We start from the raw sequence: 19,880 nt of genomic DNA on the forward strand, positions 1-19,880 counted from the left end.
TGATCAGCTGCCTTCTACATACCCCCTACTGGGGATATGTCACAACCCAGGTACATGCACTTGACCAGAATCAAACCTGGAACCCACCAGTTCACAGGCAGATACTCTGTCCATTGAGCCAAACCAGTCAGGGCTATTGGGCCCATTTGGATATTCCAATATAATCTCCCCATCTCAAAACCCTTGATTTAATCACATTTTTGGTATGTAAAGTAATAATAGGCAGATAATCTGGGGATTAAGACTTGGACATCCTTGGGTGTCCTTGATTCTGCCCATCACAAAAGGTAAGCTGGGGCTTGTTAGGGGCTTGCAAAGGAGGAATGCACAAGGCCAAAAGGGGTGTAGATATAATTTCATGCAAATAAAGCTTTTAACCACATCTCATCCCCCCATGGGGGTCCCTGGAAATGTTTATTTCAATGGGGTCCTTTGGCCTGGCCTGTGGGATGGGGCTGAAACTGGCTCTCAGATTGCAAGAGGTTGCAGGTCAGGCTAAGGGACCCCACCAGTGCACGATTAAGGCCTGGGAGGTTGGCCAGCCAAGAAAGGACCATGAAAGAGCTCCAGGGTGTGTCCGGCCCATCTTGATCAGTCCCAATGAGCCGGACCCCAGCAGCAAGCTAAACTACCGGTCAGAGCATCTGAATTCTGGTGGTCAGTGCACATCATAGCTAGTGGTTGAGTGGCCTTAGCATATTATTAGTAGATTATGCTTTGATTGGTTGAATGGCTGACTGGTCAACCAGACACTTAACATATTAATAGTAGACTTTCATTATATAGGATTGTTACATCTGTGAGCAGGAGGGATGAGGCTAAAATGGCATCAGTGGGGCAGAGTAGGGAGAGTGGGGTATTTATGTCTCTTATAAGGGTCGGTCAGGGTAACTGGCTGAGCCAGGTGCAGGTGGGGGCCAGGTGTAGATGATCCACTGGAAACTGGGTGAAGCAGTTTACTGGAAGCCTAAGATCATTATCATGAAACCTATAATGAGAATAACAGGAAGATCGCTGGGAGGGACAAGAGCTCCTATCAGGGCATAATGAAGTGCAAGAATGTCAATTGGGGAGAACTCTGTTTATCACATCAGACATTTAGACTTTTTGACCAAAGTAGTAAAGCATTAATAAAGGTTGCCTTCTACTTTCTGGGTCCTCTTCCTCTACCCTGCTGACGTTTTTGCTTGCTATTATCTATTTTCTAATCTAAATTAATATTCAGTTTCTAATCTCACAGTTCAGGTGTGTGTTTTTTCTGATGCTGTGTTCCACATCTTTAATTCTTCTCTCTCTTTTCATCATATTTTAAGAGTAGTAGTCTTTTGAAAGGGCGACACTGCATTCTGTGGGGGGGGAAAAGGGGCCATATGCAAACCTGACTAATTCAAAGAAGGCTTGCATGGTAGCCTTGCAAACTCTAGAGACCTAAAGTAACCACAAAGGATGGTCTGAAATTAAAACCTTTAATTAAAAAAGCATTTTATAGTGGGTAATAATGTCCTAAGTCAGTATTGTCTCTCTCAAAGATCAACTTTGATCTTTACTGAGCCTATTATCTTCTTGTATCTAAGGTAACATACTTGTAGAATGTCAGGTAACTTGTAACTTCCCCTTTTCTGGACCCTCAGAGCACAACAAATGGTGCCTGGGTGGAGACCACAAACTCCCTCATTATTATTGTTATCCTGTTAACTGTTGACTGTTAACTATTTTGTACTTACCTATAAGAAAAAAAAAAAAAAAAGTATGTGTCTATTATTTTACTTTTTATTCAATGCCAGAGGTTTCCCCTCTTTGCTTTCTCCCATCTCACTAATCTATCACCAATGGATTTAATGGAACCCACTTACATCTCCACTTTTGCTGGTAACTTACAAAAATAGGTGAAAAACCACCATACTCTGGGGCATTCTCTCAATACATTGAGATTTTGCTTCTTAGCAATTGTTGACAGTTTGGCCAAATAAACTCACAATTTATTTATTTTTATTTTTTTTACAAACTTGAATGTTTTCATATGTTAACACTATGAAATCTATTAGATGTGGACATACCACCCCCCCATTCCCTTTCAAATTGTACTTCATAGAATTTAGAAATAGATAAATGTGTCAGAGTCCATTTGTTTAGAGAAGGCAGCTCTATGTTTAAATGAAAGGGTCAAACCACAAAACCAGGTTCATGCTCAAAGACATGGATGACCACAAACTGGGGACTGAGGCCATGATTCTGGTTAATTTTACCACTCAGATTTAAAATCACTTCAGTCTGCTCTATGGAGACTGTGGGTAACTCTTAACTCAGTTAACATTAGTGATCAATGGACATTCCCCCCCTCCCCCACTTTCTTAAAAAATAAGGAAGGAAATGAAAAACAAAAATCTATGTCAATGAAACTCTTCAAGTTTCCAATTTAAACATAAAAGCCAGGAAATGTAAGTTAAGTATCTCAAGAGAACATTAGCTTGTTCATATTTCATGTGCTTCATTTTAAGGTATAACACTTAACAGTATAATTAGCAATCAAAAATATTTTATCTGTGCACTGTGGTGTTTGATGTTATTATGAGATACTTGATTTTTTCATTTCCTGACTTTTGTGTTTAAATGTATAACCTTAATGTTGCATTATTGTCGTGTCTTACATTAGTTATTGATGGCTTGTAAATGAAATAGATGCCCTAACAGGTCTTTCTACCTCCAACTTCCGTAGATAATTTCTGCAGACACACATTTTATGAAGCAACATTACAGAAGCTCTATAAAAACCATAATGGAAAACAACACAATTCTTGCTGAAATGTATGGGGGCCCTAAAAGGTTTTTCACTTTGTAACAATTATGTTGAATCTCTTTGAAAGGTTGTTACTTGTTATGCTTCTTTATGTTATCACATCAATTTTACTTTGTGCTGAAAACATATTTCAAAAAAATTAAAGCTCCACAGCAATTTCCAACCTAAGAAAAGCTTTCTAAATGCAGCCTTATAAAGCCTGTAGTATGTTGTTTTCTCTAAAAATCACCAAGACCCCAGCTAGAGATCAGTGAGTCAGTATGCTGATTGTGTAAATAATTCCTTTGATATTCATTTTCCATGGACACATTTCAGTGACAAGTGACAAAGTGATAGTAGTTTAAATATCAAAGATATTCCAATTAAAAATTTTACCAACTCAAAACTCTAGCTTTGAAACAGAATAAGTGGTTTTATAAAAAGTAGAAAGAAAAACAAAGATTCCAAAGAACAGATGCAAGGTGTGAGTACAAATCCATAGGCTCACATCTACTCGTCTTCAGACAGCTCCCCATCTCCCTGACAAAAATTTGATTCAGAAGAGTAAGCAGAATTCAAATACACAAACTTACATTGTTTCTCGTCTAAATCCAAATACTAATATACTAAATTACTATTATTACTCATAGTACACTGAGAAAGTTTGTATACCAGCAATTGTTGAACCTATGATTAGATACATGATGGAGCTATCTGTTCATTGTAGTAACAACAAAGACAAAATTATTTTTTGGCCAAATTCTATGATTTTACAGGTACATTGAAAACATGAAACAGCACAGCTGCTTAGTATAATTCTGGGCTGGTAGTTGGCTGGCATAGTGTTAGGTAGAAAGTCAGACATGAGTAGCTGGGGTAGAGCCTGGCCTGGAGTCCTGACAGAGATCTAACCACTGTTGCCTTCATACTGCTTGTCTATGGGTGGCCCTGCAGCCAGCAGTTGCTGAAGCTGCTGGAGCAGGTTCTCAGTGTAGCAGAGAACCAATGGGAACAGTGAGCTCATGGGACCTTACTAGGCCCTGCACCAATTATAATAAAATTTGCATTGTGGTTTTAATCCTCACCCATGATTTTTTTCTGTATGTGTTTTTCTGTATGCATTATGGGTAAGGGCATGCACAGAAGAAATATAGTTACTTAACCCTTTTCTGTCACTCATTCATCCATAAAATCGCTCATTTAAACCAAATAACCTATTAAGTTTGGGGCCATTTTCTCTCTTGACTGGCCTACTTCTCCCTTAGAGTGTATTTTCATTAAATCCCACTTTGCTTTACTTTCGTTTTCTATGGTTGCCTCTGCTGGGCTTTGCTCTGCACAGGAAGAACCAAAAAGCACACCAAAACTGGCCTTTCCATCACGGGGAAAGGAGGCATGTCAGCAAAAGGCCCTAGGCTCCCTATGACCCACCTTCACCTGCCTTTGCTTGCCACATGCCCGTTCGGCTCAGTCACTGAAAGAGTGGTACTCAGGTTGCATGGGTAGATTCTCAGTGAGTTTAGGGCAAGTGGTGCTCACCAGATCAATACAGGCTCACTTTTGGTACCAGTGCTGGGTGTCAGGCCACTCAAAAAATGCTGCAGGGTTTACTAAGTCCAGTAGCCATCCACTGAGTATTCACACACCTTTGTGGTGTGGAGCAGGGTTTCAGGGAGATGTCAGGGTGTGGCCAGCAGAGTTTATCAGGTCCAAACAGAGCCAGATTTAGCCGTGTAAAAGGAGGGCTCTGCACCAGTTGAACATAGGAGGGGAAAATGTTCAAGAGAGCCACACAACTCTGTCTGAGATTCTGCCCAGAACCCCATCTCAGCAGGGCAGAGCTGCCAGAGTCAGGAGAGTGGGCTAGTGGATCTCCCTGAGGGGCAGGTTCTGGTTAGGCCTGGAAAAATATGGGGAGAGTGACCCTCACCCAAGAACCATACTATTCAGTCTGACCTGGAATCTGCCCAGACCTCAGCAGGACAGAGCCAGCAGGAGATAGTATTTGGGAGCCATGACTCAGGAGAGTGAGGCTAGTGGATCTCCCATGAGAGAAGAGGAGCACTTAGGTTCATGGGAATGTGGGAGAAATGGCTCCTGACATTCCATTCAGTCACTGATAAGATTTCTAAACCCTGCCCCTCTTAGCTGATTACTCAGCAGGGTGAAAGTTCCACAGAGTGGTGTCACAGCAAATTCAGAGGGTGAGGCTATTGCATTCCTTTCAATTGATGGCATATCGAGGGGAGTGTTCCACCCAAGAAAAAGGGCTTCTGTAGTGTGGGAAAAGAACTCAGCTCAGGGATCCTGGCAGCTGTCCCTTCATCCTTCTCCCCAGAGCCATAAACCACAGTCTCTCCTCATAGGACTCGTCTGCTCTGCCCTCCCTTGGGAACCCAGGGTGAGTTGCCATGAATGAGATTTTGTGAGTTGGCCCTTTAAGAGGGGATTTGTGTCTCTAGTGAACTCCCCCTAATGGACAGAATCCCCACTCATTTTCACAGCCAGATGTTATGTGGGTGCCTCTTCCCAGCACTGGTGCTGTGGGCTGGGGAGCCAAGTGTGAGGTGGGAAGCCATGCCACTCAGGAAGAAACTTTGTAGCTGAGTTCTCCCTCCACAATCTCAGCTGCTGCCTCTAGGAGTAGGGCCTGCCCTTTTTACCTCTTCACCCTTCCTGCCTTTCTTGATGTGGCTTCTTCTGTAAATCCTTGGTTATAAGACTTCTATTCAGCTAGTCTTCAGTTGGTTATTCAGGCTGATTGTTCTATAATTTAGTTGTAATTCCAATTTGGTCCTGGAAGGAGGTGAGTGTAGCTTCCATCCTCTCTACTACCATCTTGGATCCCTCTGGCCTATTGTATCTTAATGAGGAAATCAATAAATTTGCCTGAACTCAGTAAAACTTTACTGCTTTTGAAGTTTAAGTTAGTTGTGAAAAATGTCATGGTAGGGTCCTTATTTCTGAGTGTTCTTCTTGTTGCCAAGTTTTTCTTCCAGCATCAAACCAGTGGCACTAATTCACACTAAGTGCCTGAGAGCAGATAATTATAGAGTAGAGGTCAGCAAATTTCTTCTGTAAAGGTTTAGATAGTAAATATTTTCATTGTAGCAGGCCACATGTAATCTCTGTTACACATTCTTTGGCCTTCTGTTTATTTGCTTGCTTGTTTGTGGTTTTTATTTTCAATAACACTTTTAAAATATAGAAACCATTCCTAACTATGGGTCTCAATTTTGCCTACAGACTGAGGTTTGCCAACTTCTGGTATGAAGGAAATAAAAACAAAATCCAGCCCTAACCGGTTTGGCTCAATGGATAGAGCTTCAGCCCGAGTCTGAAGAAGGGTTCTAGGTTGCATTCCAGTCAAAGGCATGTACCTTGGTTGTGGGATCAATCCCCAACAGGGGGTGTGCAGGAGTCAACTGATCAATGTTTTCTCTCATTGATGTTTCTCTCTATCCCTTTCTGTAAAAAAATCAGCAAAATATATTTAAAAAACAACAACACAATATCCAGTTTAATTCTCAGCAAAGTTAAGTTTGAGTCCCTGACAAAGCACTCAAAAATTCAAAAGCACAGAGGCAATTGTTCACTTTGCTCACGGATCTGCAATGTATACCAAGTTCAGTGGGGAGAGCCCTGCTGCACCACTGGACTGTGAGCTTAGGGCTCAGCTGGAAATGGAGGATTAGTGTCCACAATAGTTCATTCAGGGCTGGTGAAAGGGTTCAGGATATTGATTTCTTCCCAGTTACGTACATTTTCTTTTGTATGATGACTGTCCTAAGAGTGTGTCCCAAGAGAATTAAGCAGAGTTGTATTACCTTTTATAGCTAGCTTCATTATATCATTTCGCTATAGTCACCACAAGTCCACCCTGAGTCAAGGAGTTGGAACATTGACATCCCACCTCAATGGGAGGACCTTCAAAGAAAGGAATGTGAGATGGGAGACATTGTTGTGGTCCTTTTGGGAATGTACCACCTCATGGTACCCAAGCAAATTTTTCAAAAAAAGATATACTTTTCCCTTGGGACCTGCAGTTCAAGTTTTCTCTCCTTGCTTCTAGTGTGGGGCAGGTTTGAGCATAGCTACATTAAAATATATACCTTTATTGTCTAATCTTAGAGAAGTCTTTGAAGTACTTTATAAAACTTTCTGCAAGTTTAACATATTTATTTGCAGGATTTAAGTATGGACAGTAGATTCCGTACGCTTCTTTAAAAATAATGACAAATAAAAACTGGCAGAAGGGCAACTCTTCAGTTTGTTTAAAATAAGTTAACAAAGTCAGACTGGTGCAGCCTCTGTGGAAAGCAGTATGGAGATACCTCAAAAAACTAAAAATAGAATTTCCTTATGAGCCAGCAATTCCACTTCTGGAAAATATATCTGAAGAAATCCAAAACATGAATTTGAAAGAACATATACACCCTTATGTTCATTGCAGCATTATTTACATAACCAAGATTTGGAAGCAGCCCACATGTCCTTCAGTAGATGAGTGGATAAAAAAGCTGTGGTACATTTACACCATGGAACACTTCTTGGCCATAAAAAAAGAAGTAAATCTTACCCTTTGTAATAGCATGAATGGACCTCCAGAATATTATGCTAAATAAAATAAGCCCAGTCAGAAAAAGACAAATACAATATGATTTCACTTATATGTGGAATCTAATGAACAAAGTAAACTAAGAAACAATATAGAAACAGACTCACAGATACAGAGAACAGACTGGAACATCTATCTGTCAGAGAGGAGGGGGCTTTAGAAGTTGGGTGAAAAAATTGAAGGTATTAAGCAACAGAAAATCTCATAGACAGCAGTGATTATAGGAGTGAAGGGGGAGAAGTAGGAGAGAATAAAAGGGGGATAAATGGTGATGGAAAAAGACTTTACTTGCAGTGGTAAATACAAAGTATTAATAAAATATATAGATATGAATTATAGAATAGTATCCCTGAAGCATAAATCTTTTTATTAACCAATGTCACCTAAAAAAGTCAATTAAAAAACAAAGTAAGTCAATATATTGGCAAACCAAAACAGAAGAATTTATTAAATGTATTATTTCCCTTCTGGGTGGTTTCCCAAGGATTCAAAATTTACTTAAAAAGGACATGAGATCCCTTTCTAAGATTTTTATTTGAGAATCTAGAATATCACTGGTCTTACACCTTTATTATTTGAGATGCTTTTCAATTTTAACAGCTTATACCTACCTTTAAATTGCTTCACTTTGCAACATTCCAACAAGCTCTCACGGGTTGGGTTATTGATCTAGACACATGGCTATGAGTGACGAGTTAAGCAGTGTGTGGCAAGGATAAGACAGGCTGTGGTGTGCACCACTGCCCATTTCAGCAATCAATTTAGAAAACCACAACTTTATCAATTGTTTAGAGTTCTATATCCATCATGAAGACCCATAGCAGCAAACCAGGCGTTTCATGTTTGTTGAGCTTTGATTTGATTTTCTCCTGCTCAGGGAGGGAGCTGACAGGCAGCCTTAATGGAGACATCTGCATCATGTTGAATTGCTAGGATAATGCACACAACTTAAAAACCTGTTGTTTGCTCTAAATAGCTGAGCACACCAGACTTAACTGAATTAGAGCTTTCAAGACATGTTTTTATGGATTTCAAAACACATGTGCCCTATTTCTCAGCAGATTGTGAGTACAGATATGATTATAAACTGTGGTTACATGCTGTTATAATATTTCCTTTGATAATATGATAGTGCTAACAAATTTTCTAAATAGGAGAAACTTAAGTCTAGAAATCAGGTTGAGAGTTGAAGTTGGGAACTTGCTTTGAAGCTATTTACAAGAGAAAACACACTGTTCTTATATTGTGTGTTATTACTGAGACTTAAATTACCTTTGTGAGAAAAGCACATGGTATTAATATATACTAGAGGCTTGATGCATGAAGATTTATCCAAGAATGGGCCTTTCTTTGCCAGGCTGCCAGCATCACCTTTGCTCCAGCAGGAGCCACCTTTCCACCTTCCCATGCTGCCCAGAGGCAGGGAGCGGCTAGGGTGGTGAGGAAAGCCTGATTCGTTGCCACAGTGATGATGCAAGCATCCCACCCTGCCCCCAGCCACTCGGGGCCCATGTATGCAAATTAACCCACCATCTTTGTTGGGTTCATTTGCATACTCACTCCTGATAACCCCCTTTTATCAAGCCATGCCTTATAATTGTGGGGGAGAAAACATAATATTCCTATTTCCCTTCTAAATTCTCAATGGGGTCACAAAACCAGATTAACAAAAGAATAATAAGTTTATTAACATGCATAACTCATGTATCATAGGAGATCCCAAAGAGGAAAATGAGTAACTCTTTAAGGTGGCTTAGCATTCAGGCTTAAATACTATCTAAACAGGGAAAAGGAAGGTGTAATATAGATACAGGAAATGATTTTTAAGAAATATGAATGAGCCCTAGCTAATTTGGATCAGTGGATAGAGTGTCAGCCTGTGGACTAAAGGATCCTGGATTCAATTCCAGTCAAGGGTACATGCCTAGGTTGTAGGCTTGATCCCCAGTAAGGGGCATGCAGGAGGCAGCCGATCAATGATTCTCTCTCATCATTGATGTTTCTATATCTCTCTCCCTCTTCATTCCTCTCTAAAAACCAATAAAAATACATAAAAAAAAGAAAGAAAAATGAATGGAATGTGTCTTTTGAGGAATAGATGGGAGGTAGGACAGTTTGTGACAAGAGTTATCTGAATATGGTGTCAAAAACTAGTCACCTCTCCTGTGATGTGCCAATCATCCCTGAATAAAGGAATTTCCCCTGGAGGGGTTTGAGGACAATGGAGTTCCTCTCTCTAAACAGATTAAGGGAATTCAGAGAAAGCCTCTCTACATTTACTGTTTTTTCTATGCCTTCAGCTCAAGATAATACACTAAAGCAGAACACTTAGTGGTGGCATATCCTGAACTCCTACAATCATATTTTGAGCTGGCATATTCTGCCACCCTTCAGCAGAAAACTGACAAATTTGCCAATATAACAAGAAAGGTATAATAAATTGGATATCCCTTTTGGCCTCATTTATAAGCCAGCCTTCCTCAAATCCAAAACACATTTACATTTTTTCAATATCCAATATGCTATCAGCCTTACCATTTTTATATAATGCAAATAATCCTCAATAATCTGTTCTTCAATCAGCATCAGAAAACCATGACACTCAAGATCTCATTTTTAAGAATATAATCATTAACTTTCTGTTGCGCTATCTAAAGGCCTGGCAAGAGAGAAGATATTAAAAGTGACCATCTAAAAATATGCAATTCATCTGATTCTTAGGTTATAAATTAAATTCATCCCTACCTTTGGATCAAGTTATAGAACCAGAAAGCTATATAAATGAGCCACATTAACCTAGACCCATGCAAAATCACTTTCCCTGAGTTATGTCTTAATATTCAGCTCCAAAATTTATACCTCGAGTCCAAATGAGAAACATGAAGCATGCTGCCATGGCACCATAAAATCACGTTAGAGTTATTGCTTTTCGTTTATTCAGAACCTCCTACTTTGAAATTTGTTGAATAGGAAATACAATGTTTTCTTTGAAGTTGCTTGAGCATGGCAAGGACATGGTTTAACCTAGAATTTATGTTCATTTGAGGTATCTTAGAAACATTTGATGGGAAAAAGTAGGACCTAAAACCCCCACCATGAATAAACTAACTAACAAAATAGAAGCAGATTGATATACATAGAGAACAGACTGACAGCTGTGGGGGAGGGGGAACTAAGTGAGAAAGGTGAAGGGATTGAGAAAAAATGAAACACACTCATAGAGAGACTGCTGTATAGTGAAGGAAAGGGGAAGGAAGATGAGGGGAAACAGGAGAGCATAATGGTGGGTTAAATGATGATGGAAGGTGAACCTTCTAAATGATTGAGGTGGTGAACACACAATACAATATACAGATGATGAATTATAGAATTATATCATTGAAACCTATAGAATTTTATTTACCAATGTCACCCCAATAAATTCAATAGTAAAAATAACCAGCACACACACACACCGAAATACAGATCTAAAGCTTAGTGCTCAAGAAACTCTCTGAGTCAAGATAATTGTCCAACTATAAATGTTTATCATTTTGCCTCGGGAAAAATCCAGTACATCAATTGTAAAGGAATAAAACATAACAATTGAAACTTAGTGGTGACAATCTCTCCCATATCATGTCATACTAGCCCCATTCTAATTTCTTAAGGACTGGCCCTTTTCATTCACTTAATTACCCTACCTGAGTATGTGGGTGCTTGAGTGTACAGCCTGTGTCCACAAGGAAAGAATCACAAAGGGGAGATTGTGCAACAAAAATGATGGTGTTGGGAAACATAGCATTTGCCTGGGAAAATGAACTTGAAAAGAGATGCAGCTGAGGGTGGAGATTGGGATTTCTAAACACCAAGAAAAAGGTAAGACTTGGGGGTAAAATAGGAACATTAACTAAAAGTCAAGCTCCCACTCTCTTCATCATCATCTGACACTATGGTATCCATTGCTTGGACCAAAAAAAAAAAAAAAAAAAATGAAAGCCTCTTTTAAATGATTCCCCAAGTGCAAAAAAAAATTTTAATGTATCACATTCTAACAGTTTTGACAGTCACATATATGCCCAACTGCTCTACAGTAAACCTATCAAAAGTCTCAACTGTGCACTAACCTCTGATGTAATTTATATTGTTTTGTTTTTAAATATGAATTGGCAGCAAGCAGGAGATATTTGAGGCAAGCCTGCAACATTGAGAAACTCATGTTAAAGAGAAAAATGTCATTCCGGAGGAAATATACATAATATAGGATTTAGAAGACAACATTAATATAATGGAAATAACATCCTCAGAAATAAAGTAGTCTATATGGACATAAAGATTATAGATAGATGATAGATGTATGATAGATAGATAGATAGATATCACAGGGGTAAACCAACATATTTAAATTAAAATTTTATATATTTAAATTAAAAATTATAGCTTAGCAGAAACCTGTTTGGCTCAGCGGTAGAGCGTCGGTCTGCGGACTGAAAAGTCCCAGGTTCGATTCCGGTCAAGGGCATGTACATTGGTTGTGGGCACATCCCAGGTCGGGGGGGTGCAAGAGGCAGCTGGTCGATGTTTCTCTCTCATCGACATATCTAGCTCTCTATCTCTCTCCCTTTCTCTCTGTAAAAAAAAATCAATAAAATATATTTTAGAAAAAAAAATAGAGCTTAAAAAGTAAATTAAAATCATTGAGAAATAAATATTTTTAAATATTACCAAAATCCTAGAAAAACTGGACAGAAAATGGAAGAAAATACAAGGTTTAGAGAACATCCAACATCTAACCTATTAGAGTTCAGATGATCAAACCAGAGTAGGCAGAGATAAGAAAATCATAAGAGAAAAAAATGAGTGAGAATTACTCAAAATTGAAAGACACAATCTCAGGATTGAAACATCAATTTTAGTGTTATCATAATGAAAGAAAAAAATACCCATATATGGACATTTTATTGTGAAATTTTGGAGTGCCAAAGATAAAGAGAAAATTGAAAATGCTTTGGAGAGATTAAAATTTACCTAAAAATTAAGGAAAATTATCAACAGAAGACATCATCAATACTGGATGACAGGAAATTATATGGCAATGCCTTCAAAAATAGGAGAGAAAATTATTATTAACATAGAAGGAAGTGCCAGAATTATAGCTTTGAATCAAGAACGAGTATAGATTGTTAGAACAGGAAAACCAAATTAGTAATTAAGGATAGTGGTCTCTGTGCTTGGGGGAGAGGGTGGTGGGGGAAAGGTCAATGGGAGAAAAATGGAGACTCGTGTAATACTTTAAACAATTATTTTTTTAAAATGCAAATGTAATAATCCAACTCATTTCTTTGAAGCCAGATATTAAAGAGGTTTGTAAAAATGAAAACAATGCCTTACTTCTCACTAAATTATTTTTGCTTTGGAAAATATAGTTACTTTTCATAAAAAAAGAAAAAGGATAGTGGTCTTTGAGGAAGGGACTCAAGAAAGAATCTATACTAATAAAAGGGTAATGTGCTAATTATACCAGAAAGACCAGATGTCTTCTAGAGGGCATTCTGGTCCTCCTTCCTGACAAAGCCAGGGCCTAGGCGGTGCTGCCTGGATTCTCAAGTGCCTAGGGCCAGCCAGAGAGATAAAATCCCAGGTCCTGAGTGCAGAGGCTGAGGCAGAGGCAGATAGGGGCAATCAGGCAGGCAGGTGAGTGGTTCGGGGCAATCAGGCAGGCAGGCAGAGTGGTTAGGGGAAATCAGGCAGGCAGGCAGGCAGGAAAGCAGTTAGGAGCCAGTGGTGAGGAGCCAGGTGTCCTGGATTGCAAGAGAGATGTCCGACTGCCAGTTTAGGTCCAATCCCACAAGGCCTAAACTGGCATTCAGACATCTTTCAAGGGGTCCCGATTGCGAGAGGATACAGGCAAGGCTGAGGGATCCTCTCCCCTCCCCAATACATGAATTTCATGCACTGGGACTTTATATCTAATATAATGAATGTTTTAATAATGACAAGATACAAAAGAAAGTAGGGAAGAAAAAGGAGCAGGGTATCTCAAAGTCCAAAAGTCAAACCATCTTTTCAATTTACTATCCTTATATAGTCAGGGTAATGTGAAAATGTATATTAGCTATCAAATTAAGACAGCTATAGGAAAAATATATATTCTATAAAATGGAATGTGTTTGATCAAGCTTGATTGTGTAAAATTAAAAATGACAGAAGTTGGAAGATGCATGAAAGTGGAAGAGAAGGTCATGGGTGCTAATATCCTTGTCTTATAAAGTGAGGACTCAAGAGATACAGCTCATAAGTAATGTGTGAGAAAAATGACACAGATATATAAATTGAAATCAGAAAAGTGGCCAGGAGAGAATAGAAAAATAATAATGTATTTAATGGAAGGATGGAGGAAATGTTGGGGATGGTATATGGCTAAATCCTTCCTATCATGGCAGGAAATTAATAGATGTCAAAGAAATAATTAAGAAATAACAGCATAATCATATTATTTAGAAATTCTAAGATAGCAAGTGTACAAAGCTGAAATACTTAAAACTGGATACTTCTGGAGAGGAAAGCTTTGGAACGTAAGTCTTGTTTTCATTATGAATAATTTATTAAGAAGTGTATGTTTCTTTGATAACTAAAAAATAAGATAAATTAAATACTTATAACTGCCAACATATAAAATAAAGGTACTAACATTTAATATATTAATCTTTTAAGTATTTTAAATAATATGGTTTCCTGTATTTCTCATATACCCATTTACTTCTAAAACCCAACTTTGGGGTAATAAGACCCAACCTCTTCTTTTTAGATGTCATTTTATACAATTTACTTCTAAAATATCTAGGAAGATGCAAACAACCTCTTAGGTTTTAAAATTACCGATTAAAAATAAGCTTCCAATAGTAAATATATCTTCCCCTACAAATCTTACAAACAATTTTAGAGAATTCAGAAGTAAAGTCACGTAGAAGGAAAGAATGAAAAATACTTAAAAGCCCATTCATAGCATTACAAAATGGTGAGTAATCCTTTGGGTGCTTCCCAGAGGAGCAGTTGCCAAGCCTGGCTACATAACAGAATTGCCAGTATTTGAAAAAATTAACCCATTAAGTCAACTCCCTGGGGTACACTGTCTAGGCACAGATATTTCAAAAGTAGCATGTATGTGAATTTAAAGTGCCACCAACGTTGAGAATCACAGTCCTAAAAAGAGGGCCTATTTTGGGGTGTTTTTATAAAGAATCTCTTCCTAGCATTTCTGGGTGGTGTATATGTTTCTTTGGAATCAGGAGAAAGATCAGTTGAGATATGGAAAAAACAAAAAATATATAATTATCTTGTAAGAATTAAAATGTAATAAATAGCACTGGCTCAAAATATTCTAATAGTCAACTGGGAGTGGAAGCAGGAAATGGTGACAGGAGACACAGAAGTTATGGAAACTGAATAGGAGCAAGAGGAGAGTTTCCTGTATGGCGTGTGGCTATTGCTAACTATGTGTTCATAGCCCTGTTTGCTACTAACAGTAAGTCATGATTGCAAATAAAATAAATATTAATAAATTTATATGCATGTGCTATATAAATTTAAACAAATCCTATGACTAATGTCATAAAAAGTAAGTTTGGGAAACAAAATAAGTCCTTATATTGGCAATTTAGGTACATGATCCTGTGTAGTAAGAGACGTTAATTTTGCTAGGATTCAGAACATTCCATTAGTTGAATATAATCCAGTATTCTTTACTGATGTTTATCAGAGTTTGAGTATGCACTATCAGTTATAGTTCTTTGCAGACACTGCTAACTTAAATATTATATTTGATTTCCCATCTTACTTTTAAGTCCTTTACCCATTTTGACTTTATTTTTGTGTATGGTGTTAGTTAGTGGTCTAGTTTCAATTTTTTGTATATATATGTCCAATTTTCCCAACACCATTTATTAAAGACACTGTCTTCACTCCATTGTATGCTCTTGCCTCCTTTGTCAAATATTAATTTAGCATAATGGCTTGGGTATATTTCTGGGTTCTCTGTTCTGTTCCATTGGTCTATATTTCTTTTCTTGTGCCAGTACCAGATAGTTATGAAAACAGTAGCTTTGCAATATAGCTTGATATCTGGTATTATGATTCCTTCAACTTTGTTCTTCTTTCTCAAGATTGCTGCAACTATTTGGGGTCTTTTTTTTTTTTTTTTTTTTTTTTATTCCAGAAGAGTTTTGGGAGAGTATGTTCTAGATTGCTTTAGGTAGTATGGACATTTTAATGATGTTGATTCTACCAATCCCTGAACATGGTATATTCTTCCATTTCTTTATGTCTTCCTCTATCTCTTTCTTCAGCAACCTGTGATTTTCTGAGTACAGGATCTTCATATATATATACATGTTTTATTGATTTTTTTTTAAAGAGAAGAAGGGAGAGAGATAGAGAGCTAGAAACATTGATGAGAGAGAAATATCGATCAGCTGCCTCCCACACAGCTCTCACTGGGGATGTGCCCACAACCAAGATACATGCCCTTAACCGGAATCGAACCTGGGACCTTTCAGTTCGCAGGCTGATACTCTATCCACTGAGCCAAACCGGTTTCATCCCTCCTTGGTTATCTCAATTTTTTCATTGCAATGGTAAATGGGATTGTTTTTCTTATTTCTTTTTCTGTGAGTTCATTATATATATATATATATATATATATATATATATATATATATATATATATATATATATATAAGAGCCAGGGTCTGTAACATCAAAAACAACCTAAAGGACAACTGAACACCAGGCTGTGCACACAACAGGCTCAGGTGGGCAAGGGCTGGCGAGTGGGCTGCACTGCTGACCTCTTGAAGAGAGAGAGAGAAGCAGGGTCTGATCCGCAGGCTCTGTGGCAACTGCTGATCAAGCCTTGCCTCTCTCTCTATCCGAGCCATGCCAGAGCCACACCTCTCTCCCCGAGAAGTCAGAAGTTCAGCCCACCATCAGCAGCCTGGAGCAGCTGCTGATCAGCCCCACCTCTTTGATCAGGCCTGGAGATAGGCCGTGAGGCACTGACTGGCACAGAAACTGGCCAATCAGAACCAAATCTGGGTGAACTATGAAGCAAAACCTTCATAATTCTGCTATGAAGACCCAGGCCTTCGCTGAAGCCAGAGTCTGCCTTCTTTGTCTTCTCTGCAATCTTATCTTCGCTGTGGCACTCCACTCCTGCAGATCCCTTTTGCCTCTCCCTCTCCCTCTGCCCCACACCCTCCCTCTCATAGCAGGAATCCTGCCCCACCTGGTCACTCCATGCCTGGAGCAGCTGGATGGTAGCCATCTTTGGCCTTCTAATTTGCATACTCACTCTGATTAGCTGTGGACGTAGCAGAGGTATGGTCAATTTACATGTTTGTCTATTATTAGGTAAGATAAGTAATACATAAAAAGTTGGTGAGTCTCATTTTATCTTCTCAAATATCAGTAACAATGTAACCTATTGTGTTTATCTTGTCACTTTGTCCATCAAGACAAAGAGAACCTGAGAGCTAAGTACTACAATTTGTTGCAGTATCAACATTAGGCATTAGTTTAGTCTAATTATTTTAACCTCCTTTTTACTATTCACTAGTGGCCCAGAAATAAAATGTGTGCACTGTGAGGGGGTACCTCAGCCCAGCCTGCACCCTCTTGCAGTCCCAGACCCCTCAGGAGATGTCGGCCTAAGTCCCCAGGTGGAAATCCCTCTCATAGTCTGGGACCCCTCGCTCCTTACTGCCTACCTGCTCACTGCTCCTTACCACTCAGCTCACTGCTGCTTAGTGCTGCCATGAAGGTAGAAGAGGCTCTCAACACCACCACTGAACTCACTAGCCGTGAGCCCTATCTTTTGTATAGTTGTCTGTGGACCAGGCCAACTGCTCTCTTCCTTCTCATTTAGGTCGATCATCATGTGAGGGCAAAGTGTGCTGTCATGGAATGCAGAGGGCTGCCCAGAGTTGAGGGGAGTGGCCGGGCCCACAGAGTGAGAGGTGGACACAAAGGACGGCATCTCACCCAACTGTGGGGCGGGCTGGCCGGCCTTCATCTGCCTGACCCCACTCAGGGAGGGACCGAGCAGAGTGTCCGCCTCTCCATTCTCCATCCTTCCATCTGTGACACCTGTCACCCTTGCCAGGCCTCCCCCAAGTGAGTTCAGCTCAATCCCTGAATATAAAAGGACACAGGGCCTCCACTCCAGTGCCCTTCAATTTCCATCCACAGGACCTGGTCGACAGGGCCTGGTCTCAGGATAGTGGCCACAGCTCCAGAACATAGATCTGTTTCAAGAAAAATTGGGAATGCAGACTTTCTTATGAGCCCCTATTCCAAAAGGTGTCAGTTTATTCACCTTTTGGCAAAGACACCTTCAAGAGTAACATAAGTGAGTAAAGTCAGGGCCAAGTCAGGCCATTTCCTCATCCAATCTATCTGAGGTGCGTGGAGAGAACTAAGTCTCAACTCTACCCAAGACACTTATGGGTGTGTGTGTTTTTTAAGCCTAACGGACAGTAGCCTGTCTCCATTCTTGTTCTTTGGAATTTTTCATCGACGGATAAAAAGATACATACATTGGAGCAATCCTCTTCAGATACAATATTCCAGTTGCACCCATGTGATGATGACAGTGCCCCTCATAGGGAGAGAGACAACATATGGGGAACAGGGAATTTTGAAAACCAAAGTGATGACAGAGATACTAAGCCTTTCCTCCATGTGTCTGACACCCCTCCCCAGGCGGCCTCAAGGCCGGGCATCTGCTGGACCTTTACCACTTGATGTCCTGGCAGGCTGCCCTGAGTCCTGCTAGGTGATGTGCAGGGCAGCCTGACCTTGGGGAGAGTCGCCCCTCTCCCCCAGTCACCCCTGGTACAGCTCCTGCATATGGGCACTGATCTCCGGGGGCCATCCTGGGATGGCAGCATAGATGCCTTCCATCTGCCCCAGCAGTGCCCTGTCTGCACGCCTGTTGTCTGCCTGGGCCTGGCCCCTGCTGCGTAGGCATCCCCGGTGTAGGACAGGACCTCCACCAAGTGGCAGGGGAATTTGCCCCTCTACAGCTTCAGGACCACTTCTGGATGTTCCGAAAGCCGTAAACAGCCTCAGAAAAATTGGGAATGCAGACTTTCTTATGAGCCCCTATTCCAAAAGGTGTCAGTTTATTCACCTTTTGGCAAAGACACCTTCAAGAGTAACATAAGTGAGTAAAGTCAGGGCCAAGTCAGGCCATTTCCTCATCCAATCTATCTGAGGTGCGTGGAGAGAACTAAGTCTCAACTCTACCCAAGACACTTATGGGTGTGTGTGTCACACCCATAAGTGTCTTGGGTAGAGTTGAGACTTAGTTCAGAACCTCTCCGTCCCTTTTAAGGGTGACCTCCTGGAAGTCTGTTCCTCAGGGGGTGGTAGGTGAGCACCCCCACATCCTCGTTGAACAGCTCCTTGGCCATGGGCCTGATGTGAGCCAGGTACCCATCAGAGCTGGCACCCTTATGGAGCCTCACCTCTTCCTCCTTCATGTCTCCAAACAGAGTATCCACGGTAGAGTCATTCAAGGCGAGGTCACTTTGCTCCATTATCTGGACAATTTCACCTGAGTTTAACATGCAGTCAGCACCCTTCGAATTATGCAAGGCTATAGGAACATCTTCTCAAAGGGCTTCCAGTTTCTTGTCATAACACGGGGCCACAATGACGTGGAAAATCTTATCTGGGGACAGATTCTGCCATCTGGTGAAGTAATCCTTCACCAGAGAGCCCATGATCTGCTGGGGAGACTTAGCCATGCAGAGGTGGGGGTGATGGGGTGACTGAGCACACGCTCTGCATATTGGTTCCAGCCGGGGCAGGCGGAGGTCAGCATGGGTAGCCGGGGCTGGCAGTACCGATGCACTAATTCCTTCTGACTCTCCAGGGTGCTGAAGTCCACAGCTATCTTCATGTCAAAGACAATGATCCCCAAGGCTTTTGAGAAAGCCGCAGAGCCTTCTAGATGCATCAGTGACATTGAGGCTGAATTTGGCAGCAAAATAAGGCAGAGACTGAGGATACACGGACACTGCCAGCACCTTGTGCTGTGAGGTATCACATTTCTTATTAAGTTCAGAACACGGAAGAAGTCCTTGGTGTTCTGCTGAGAAACTTGGGCTTCTTCCTCTGCAGTCACACACCTGTCACACGTCAAGCAGTCACTCAAAAATATCTTCGTATTGGCCAACTTTTGGAATTCTCCCTTCTTTCCGTTCTCCTGAGCCCAGACTCCGGCTGGTGACTGCCGCATTCTATCGGTTATTGGTTGTTGTTGGTTTTGTTTTGTTTTGTTTTTCCAAAATGTTACAAAATGTATGTGAATATGACATACAAAGATGTACCCTCCTTTGTAAGAACAGGGAAGGAAGGGGTGGTTAAGTAAGGCACATGGAGTTGCAGCAAGCACCAGCTGTGGGGAGGGCTGAAGGGGAGAGGAGGTTGGCACTGGAGCTGAGG

The 19,880-nt window shown here is 40.4% G+C and overlaps 1 pseudogene; it reads right to left on the minus strand.

Moving 5' to 3' along the window:
- Window positions 1-17,970: 17,970 nt before the first annotated feature.
- LOC118722966 lies at window positions 17,971-19,674 on the minus strand (annotated as a pseudogene).
- Between the last annotated feature and the right edge of the window lie 206 nt (window positions 19,675-19,880).

Source organism: Pipistrellus kuhlii, unplaced genomic scaffold (genome assembly GCF_014108245.1).
Source record: "Pipistrellus kuhlii isolate mPipKuh1 unplaced genomic scaffold, mPipKuh1.p scaffold_m20_p_2, whole genome shotgun sequence".
Classification (NCBI taxonomy): Eukaryota; Metazoa; Chordata; class Mammalia; order Chiroptera; family Vespertilionidae; genus Pipistrellus; species Pipistrellus kuhlii.